The sequence below is a fragment of the Sceloporus occidentalis genome, unplaced genomic scaffold (genome assembly GCF_023333645.1).
Source record: "Sceloporus occidentalis isolate IW3139 unplaced genomic scaffold, rSceOcc1.0.p SCAF_64, whole genome shotgun sequence".
NCBI classification, from domain to species: Eukaryota; Metazoa; Chordata; class Lepidosauria; order Squamata; family Phrynosomatidae; genus Sceloporus; species Sceloporus occidentalis.
The window spans coordinates 5,296,989-5,306,103 of record NW_028317044.1 but is presented as its reverse complement, the minus strand read 5'-3'; the positions used below and the strand labels follow the sequence as shown (position 1 = coordinate 5,306,103).

Here is a 9,115-nt window from a genome sequence, read left to right as displayed (position 1 = left end):
TGACATCCAGAGGTATCTCAGTGTCAACTAAAGAAGGCATCTCCCTCTGAATGAATGTCACAAAAACCCACTGAGTGACCTTTGGCAAGTCACACTCTTTCAGAGGATGGCCATGCGAAACCCGCTCTGAGGGAACCTGCCAAGAAAACCCCTTCAGAGACTCCCATAAGGTCACCATAAGACCTGAAACAACTGGAAGGCAGACACCAAGAACGACATTGGGAAATAAGGGCAAGCCTTGCCTTGGGAAAGTGCAATGACTGGGCTCCAGTCAATGGAGGTCTTCTTCAGGCAGTAAAGGGAGGTTTGTGCAAATGCATTGTGACATCACTGCTACGGAAGGCTCTCTTGACCAATCAGAAAGCAAGATAAAGGTTTTTCTGGAAGCTTCCGTGAGAAGGAGATATAAGGCCTGAGAGACCAAGAGACACTTGGGGGAATTGTGTCGGTCGGAGATCGAGAGTTAAAGAGCGGATCTTGGAAGTTAGTCTCAGAATTGGAAGCTTAGGTTTATTTGTTTTTTTAATAGCTTGTATGAATTGAGCATTATATACTTTCAAATATTGTACCTGCAAGATTCTTAATATCTTGTATGACTTATATTTCAGTTATATTTTGTTGTTTATAATACATACCTCCTTAGAGTATCTACTACTCGGCAGTCCTTTTACGCGTGTCTTGGCTCGGTTGATGCTTGGAAGATCAGTAAAGAAGTAGAAATAAGGTTCCTTAACCGGTCCCAGTGGAGGTTAAGGGAAACCCTTTGATAATTCACTGGGTGGTGGCAGCATGATTTAAGGAATTAAAGTGCCTTCTGGGCTAAGAGCCATAATGTCTAAATGTCTAATTAACAATTTGTAAGCCACTCTGATAGCCTTTTGGCTGAAGAGAGGGGTATAAAATACTATTATTATTATTATTATTATTATTATTATTATTATTACAGTGCCGCGGTTTGGCTGCTTGGACCACGGAGATCATCACAGTGAGTCAATTGGAAAAGCACATCTCACTCCAGAAAATAATGGTACTTGAGGAGTTTGCACTCTACGTTTTTCTGTAATAATAGCTACAAACCTGATAATAGCATATGGGACATTTAGATTTTTAAGAGCAACTACTGCAGATTTAAATGCTGCTTTAAAACCACTTTCCATCTGCCAGATTTGCGCTTGTTTTGGGGGGAAATGAGAAAGTGTTGGGAGGGAGGGACTGGCAACAGAATTAGGAGATGCATTGCAGGCTATGGGCAATTTACGGCCAAGTAAGGTCCAAAACACACGGCAGCAATAGTCCAGCTTGAGTGCGCTTTAACTGCCCTGGCCCAGTGTTAGGGAATCCTGGGAACTGGAGTTTATTGTGGCACCAGAGCTCTCTGAAAGAGAAGGCTCAATGTTTCACAAAACTACATTTCCCAGAATTCCCTAGCACTGCTCCAGGGCAGTTAAAGTGGTCCCAGTCCTGCAGCTGGACTGGCCTCCCTGAGCGGTCAAGACCTGAGCTGGTTGTGGACGATGGGCACTCTTAATATCAATATCTCTCACTATTGATTGTAATTAAGGAGGGGATCAGGTTCCTCCTTTCAATAGCATCAGGAAAATGTTTAGGTGTTGTTAAGGTTTGGAAATCCTGTTTGGGGACTTTTGTGTCCTCACAGCCATCGGGTGCCATCAGGAAAACCTTCCTGTGTTGTTTAGGTTCAGAAATCCTGTATGGGGTCCCTTCCGACTTTGGGGCCCTTTCATCTGCCATTTTGGGTTCCCTGAAGGCCTCAAACTGCCATCTGCCAAGCACCGAGGCAGAGGCAGCCATTTTGTGTTCTGGCAGCCATTTTGTGCTGCTTGTGACTGTGGGGAATAAGGTTCCAGAACCTTCTCTGAGGCCTCAGTTGAACAGAGGCTTCTCTTTCTCTCCTGAGGCTCCAGAGAGAGAAGGAGGCCAGGCTCCTTGGGCCAAAAGGAAGGAAGTGTGTCTCTTTGTGTCTCTTTTCTGAGAGGGTTTTCTTACACAGCTCTGCTCCTTCTGGGGAACGTGGGTTTTAAAAGGGATCAGAAATTATCCCTTCTAAGATTGTCCCCCAAAAAGGCCAAAAGTAGCTCCTTTGGGAGGTTTTAAAAGTCTCCCCAGTTTTCTTATCAATAGATTTTCAAGGAAGAAGGAAGGAGGCAGACCAGACCATCTCATATTACCAAGAATGATACAAACAAACAAACAAACAAATAACAACAAGAAGAATAAGGATTAGACAGAAAAACAAACTTCTTATATTTAAAAAAGCAAAAACATTTTTAACAGGATAAAAATTCAACTTGGGTCCTTTTACAACTGAAACAGTCTGTATCTGCACTACAGAAATAATTCAGTTCGAAACTGCTTTAACTCTCCTGGCTCCATCATATGGAATCCTGGGATTTGTAGTTTTTTGTGGCATGAGAGCTCTCTGGCAGAGAAGGCTAAGCGTCCAAAGGTAAAATCCCAGGATTCCATAGCACTGAGTGGTTAAAGCGGTGTCAAAGTGCCTTATTTCTATAGTGCGGATGCAGCCTTCTTGGGAAAGGGGCTGATGCTGGGGAAAAGAGGAGGAATGCATTAGGAAAGTGGGACGGACGGAGGGACACCTGCAGCTGGACTGGCCTCCCTGAGCGGTCAAGACCTGAGCTGGTTGTGGACGATGGGCACTCTTAATATTAATATTAATATCTCTCACTATTGATTGTAATTAAGGAGGGTATCAGGTTCCTCCTTTCAATAGCATCAGGAAAATGTTTAGGTGTTGTTAAGGTTTGGAAATCCTGTTTGGGGACTTTTGTGTCCTCACAGCCATCGGGTGCCATCAGGAAAACCTTCCTGTGTTGTTTAGGTTCAGAAATCCTGTATGGGGTCTTTTCCGACTTTGGGGCCCTTTCATCTGCCATTTTGGGTTCCCTGAAGGCCTCAAACTGCCATCTGCCAAGCACCGAGGCAGAGGCAGCCATTTTGTGTTCAGGCGGCCATTTTGTGTTCTGGCAGCCATTTTGTGCTGCTTGTGACTGTGGGGAATAAGGTTCCAGAACCTTCTCTGAGGCCTCAGTTGAACAGAGGTATCTCTTTCTCTCCTGAGGCTCCAGAGAGAGAATGAGGCCAGGCTCCTTGGGCCAAAAGGAAGGAAGTGTGTCCCTTTGTGCCTCTGGCCCTCCATTTTGGGGCGAAGGAAGGAAGGAGGGAAGGGAGGGAGAAGGAAGGAAGGAAGGGAGGGAGGGAGGGAGGGAGGAAGGAAGGAAGGAAGGGAGGGAGAAGGAAGGAAGGAAGGGAGGGAGAAGGAAGGAAGGAAGGAAGGGAGGGAGGGAGGGAGGGAGGGAGGAAGGAAGGGGCCTGTGGGGGTCTGAGGAAGGCTAGGCAGGGACTCAGGGCCAGTGGGGATGCTGGGCTTTGGGGGATGGGAGAGAGAGGTGGGAAAGAGACCCTCCCTTTTCGCCCTACCTGGGGAGGGTCCCACTGGTACTTGCCTCCCTCTTTGGGAAAGGAGACCCCCTCAGCCCCCTGGACTCACTCCTTCCACTCATTCCTAGAATGGCTGGGACTCAGAGGGGTTCCTAGGCATTGCCACCTTCTGCTCTCCATTGCCATTGGCACTGACCTTTCCCCATTGCCTTTCCTCCCTCAGCCCTGTGGACCTCCTCCTCCTTCGCACTCAGAGCAACCCTTCTCTACGGTTGAGGAGACAGCCTCTGACCCAGGGAAGCTCCGGCAATAAAGGACTGCAGGAGAGGGCTGCAGGAATCAGGGTCTTTGCAGTGAAGGTAGGCCTTTATTCCTGGAGCTGAAAGAGAACTTAACTTTAAATGTTTCAGTCCAGGATTGTGTGGAAAGGTTGAAGCTGAGAGAGTGAGCCATGCTTTGCAGGTATAAAGCCCCAAATTCAGTCTCTGGCAGCATTGTCTTCCCAGAAGGTGGAAGTTGGATTTCTAGACCCCAGACGCACAGTGCGCCAGTGAGTCCTTTGTGTGGGGACTGTGTGTGTACATGTTGTTTACTAGAGCTTTGTGAGATATTTGTTTCACTGGGTTTATAAAATGAATTTCCATAGGTCTTCACATCCCCAAAATTAGCATAGACCAGGATGGAGTCTTCCCTCAAAAACCTATACAGAAGAAGCATAAATTAGATATCTAAAACAAAGGAGTTTTGAACCAGCAAACAAGCCAGGAAGATGGCTTGCCAATAAAATAAGAAAGTTGAAACAACGAAACACGATTACGGAAATAAAGAAAGATTCGACATTAACATCTGGCCAAAATTAAATTAAGAAGGTCTTCCAAAAATTCTATGCTAAATTATATAAAGGATCTCAAACGTCTAGAGCCAAAATGGAGGAGTTTTTGGGAAAAGCTAACTTAAAGCCACTTTCAGACCAACAAAGAACTATATTAAATGGACCGATGACAACAGCAGAAATCATGGAAGTAATAAGAAAAAGGGAAAAAAGGGAAAACACCAGGAATGATGGCTTCATCGCCAGTTCTCATAAAGTATTTGAGGATCGACTGTTAACACCACTCAAATTAATGATAAATGCCATCAAAGGAAACCATTATCCTGAAACATGGAAACAAGCTAATATAACTTTGCGGTTAAAAGAAGATATAGATGCTACTGAAGTAGAGCTATAGGCTAATTTCCTTATTAAATATGGATTATAAATTATTTTCTATGATTTTGGCAGATAGACTCAAAAAAGTTCTTAAAGACTGGATTCATAAGCACCAATCAGGATTTCTTCCTCACAGAGAAATCAGTGATAATATACGAAACACCTTAAATATAATTGAATATTTTGAAAGGCAGAACGGAAAAAACCTTGCACTTATCTTTCTTGATTTAGAAAAGGCCTTCGATAACATAGGATGGGATATGTCATTTGCGACACTTGAAATAATCGAAATAGTAGCTTCTTATTTAAGATAGGGGCAATGTATAAAGATCAAAGAGCCAAACTGTTAGCTATAAAAAGAAGAAGAAGAATTTAAGATTTCTAAAGGTACACGGCAAGCTTTCCCACTATCACCCCTTTTGTTCATTCTGATCCTTGAAATGTGAATAATAGGATAAGATTAGAAAATAAGATCAATAGAATAAAAATTAACATACATTGAGTTTAAAATGAGAGTCTTTGCAGACAACATTTTTTATTCCCTGGAGAACCCAGAAAAGAGCATAAGGGAATTGATGGATGTAATACTGGAATTGGAATATGTTTCGGGACTAAAAGTAAACAGAGACAAAACAACAACAAAAAAATGGAGGAAAGGAAGAACAAATCCTGGAAGAAATTAGTGGATTTAAAGTGGGAAAGAAAGTTAAATATCTAGGAATAAATTTCACCCATAAAAACGCAGATCAGTTTCACAATAACTATGAGACAGTAAGGAAGGAAATCAGAAAAGACCTAGAAAAATGGGGGAAATTACACTTATCTCTATTAGGAAAAATATCTCTGATCCAAAAGAGTTTCCTTCCTGAAATACTGTTTCTGCTTCAAGCGATACCCATCATCCAGAATGAAAAACCATTGACTCTATGGCAAAAGGAATAAAAAAAGAGCCAGGATAAAAACAAAACTACTTTGTGATGACAAAAGTAGAGGAGGGCTGGGTTTACCAAAAAGAAAACTTTATGATGCTGCTTGTTGTTTAGTTTGGATTAGAGAATGGTTTATGTTAGAGAATGAACAATTGTTATGTCTGGAGGGTGAACATTTAAGATTTGGGTGGAATGGATCCCGAATTTACGGCAAAGAGAAAGTTCATAAAGAAAGCACAAATCATTTCGTAAGAAAAGCTCTGTTGAAGATCTGGGGGGGAAAGAAGTGTAGAATATGTCCAAAAATACCTTCATGGTGTTCGTCACATGAGGCACTTTTTGGGAGGAACAGTGTCCAGAAAACTCTATGGTTAAGATACAAGGATGTACTGAAAGAATCGCAAGGAAAACTAGAGATCAAACTTAAAGAATCTGGCCTAGATTTTTCAATGGTGTCTTTATCGTCGAATGAGGGAGAGGTTTAAAATAGATGTGAAATTAGAAGGAATACAAAATGAAAAGTGGGAATTGTGGAAGCCATGCTCCATGTTCATTCCATGCCTGATGAGAGTGTTGGAGAAGCATGCAGCTGTGTTTCTCTAGCCAGAAGCAAAAGGAAGGCATTCTCCTCTGAGGGCCACTGGGGAGGTCAGGAGGTTTCAGCAGATGATGCGCTCATTTCACATCTAGCGACAGGGACATAGCCAGGGTCCTCTCCAATTCCCATCCCCTGACCCCCCTCCACTCTCACAAGGCATGGAGTGTCAGGACCATGGTGAACAGGTCTGAGGAAATGACAGGCATGTGGCCACTAGGTGGAGCTGTTGTGGAAGTCATTGACAGCTCTAGTGGCAGCATTTAAACAGTGCATCATTGGAATGTTGATGCAATTGTCAACTGTCATTCTCAACTGTCACTGAGGAAGAGTCAGACAGTGTGAGCCTCAGAGTGGGTTGTTACTGGTGTGGATGGTGGATGGTGTCGATGTATATAGTGTTGTACACAGTGGAACTTCTTATATGAATAAAAGCCTGATCTGAGAGAAGATTACAGTGTCTCTGCTCATTGAGAAAGCGACAGGTGTTTCTTCAGCTCACAAGCTACTGACTACAGTCAAGGTGGAGAATCTGGCGCCATACGTTAACCTGTTGCCTCACGTGCTGCGCAACACAGCAATGTCAAAAGCGTTTAACATGGAGTATCTGTTGTGTAGGCGAGCTGCAGTGAATCTATGCTAGGTCCAGAGGGCTTTGTTTGGTGAAGAGGGAGGAAGGGGATACCCACCTCTGCATTGGCCCAAAGGCATATGCCACCTGCGTATCTCACTAGCAGCATGCTGTTCTCTGTGTCTTGACAAATCAAGCCTAACCCTAGTCTCTTTTCTCAGGAACTTCATCTAAGTCTCCTTCTACACAGCCTTGGGCCATATTTTGCTGAAAGAGACACAGGTGCAGGGCCACCAGGACAACCTAATGGCCAACACAGAGGCCAAGCAGAGGGAGTTGGGCTCCAAGAGAAAGAGGCTGTCGAAGTACAACAACTCTTTGGTGAGTTGACATCCTGACTGTTAGTTTCCATTGTGTCACTGCTGGGGCTGTTCATGAAAGTGAGCGGAGAACATATTGTTCCAATTTGGCAGAGAAAGTCCTGGTTAATCCTCTGTCACCCCACTTTTTCAGGGGCTTTCAAAAATGTCCCGGTTTCTCTCTCCTCCTCCCACTTTGCCCCTTCTCCTCAGCTGCCTTGGGTTGCTGCAAAGTGACTTCCAAGGAGTTTGCATCCCATCAACTCAAAAATGGGGACAGGAGAGGAGATAAGTTGCAAGGGTCTTTCCTTGCCAGGAGGCTGAAGCAAAAGCAAACTGCTGTGCCCTTCCTAGCTTGTGTGATCTTCCTCCTAAACAACCTTGGCCATCCTCACCACCTTCTGGTGTTGCTTGTCCACATGTGCCTTGCTTTTCCTGTCTGTGAAATGTTGGGGATATGGGAGACCATCTCTGGATCTAAATTGGGGGTGGCCCAGTGGCCTTCAAGTCCAGAATGCTCCCCAGAACTGTTTTTTAAAATGACATTTGCCTCTGAAATGTGGCAAGAAATGGCTAAATGCACCATAATTCTTTTGTGCCTAAATGTACTCTATGTGTTGGGATAGTCAGTATCCTAATCCATCCTCAATATCCCAGCCATGGCCTAAATTATATTGTTTATTACATTGTATGTTATATTGAAAGGATTCAAGACAAACTGATCTGAAAGGCAGTAGCTTTTTGCTTGCTAACAGAATTTAAAGTTTATTTCTGAAGTGATGAAATAACATTTGGGAAGCACCATGTGCTTTCCTCCCCTTTTCTTTGTCACTCTCTGGATGAGGGCTATTTTCTATTTCAGGTGACCTTTGCCGATGTGGCAGTATATTTCTCCAAGGATGAATGGAATCTGTTGACGGCGAAACAGAAACTTTTGTACAATTCTGTAATGATGGACAATTATGAAAATGTGGCTTCTGTAGGTAAGGAACCTGAATCCTTGGCTCTTTCTATAAAGACTGAGGGCCCTTTCATTATTATCATGTTGCTATGGTTCCACTAGAATTATAGAGTCATAGAGTTGGAATAGACCACAAGGGCCATCCAGTTCAACCCCCTTCTGCCATGCAGAAATACACATTCAAATTACCCCCAAGAGATGGCCATCCAGTCTCTCTTTAAACACCTCCAAAGAAGAGGACTCCACCAAACTCTAAGGGAGTATATTCCACTGTCAAAGTGCTCTTACTGTCACAAAGTTCCTCCTAAGGTTTAGGTGGAACCTCTTTCCCTGTGCCTTGCATCCATTGCGATGTCTCCTTTTCTCTGTTGCAGCAAAAGCAAGCCTGCTCCTTGCGCAACAGGACACCCTTTCAAATGTTTAAACATGGAGATCATATCCACTCTTTATCTTCTTTTCTCCAGGCTAAACATAACCAGCTCTCTAAGCTGCTCCTCATAGAGCTTGATGGTTTCCAGACCCTTCACCACTTTGGTGGCACTCCTTTGGATATGCCCCAATTTGTGAACATCCTTTTTGAATTGTGGGGCCCAGAATTGGACACAGGATTATTCCAAATGAGCCCTGACCAAAGCAGAATAGAGTGGCACTATTACTTCGCTTGATCTAGAAACTATTCTTGTATAGAGGCAGCCTAGAATCACATTGGCCTTTGTAGCTGCCTCATCACACTGTTGGCCCATGTTCAACTTGCGGTCTACTAGGAGTCCTAGATCCCTTTCAAGCCTAGATTAATTGTGATAGCAACATCCTGTAGAATATTTGAATCTGTAGTTCAGTGAGGCACTATTTCTCTCCAGGTTCTAAGGATTCTAATAACCCCATCCTAAACTGCCAATGCTAGGTTTTTATGGGAAGAAGCTATGGAGATTAATGCTTTTCTCACCCAAATGGTACTCAGCACATCCCTGAGTAAGTTTCCTACTGTAAGGATATCTGCTCAAATTTTGGGGAATATTAATTAGCTCAATACACCAATCTAGGGCTCCTTACAAGTACCCTTGTTGGAT

At 43.6% G+C, this 9,115-nt stretch overlaps 1 long non-coding RNA gene across 2 annotated transcripts; it reads left to right on the top strand.

Annotated features, from left to right (window-relative positions):
• The first annotated feature begins 3,648 nt into the window (after positions 1–3,648).
• LOC149287152 (uncharacterized) lies at positions 3,649–8,061 on the top strand. 2 transcript variants are annotated; one of them, XR_016277529.1, is made up of 3 exons: positions 3,649–3,779; positions 6,947–7,106; positions 7,947–8,061. It is a non-coding gene; the product is annotated as an uncharacterized LOC149287152 (long non-coding RNA). The 2 variants fall into 2 exon arrangements; XR_016277528.1 differs by lacking the exon at positions 3,649–3,779 and adding an exon at positions 6,480–6,677.
• Positions 8,062–9,115: the final 1,054 nt, after the last annotated feature.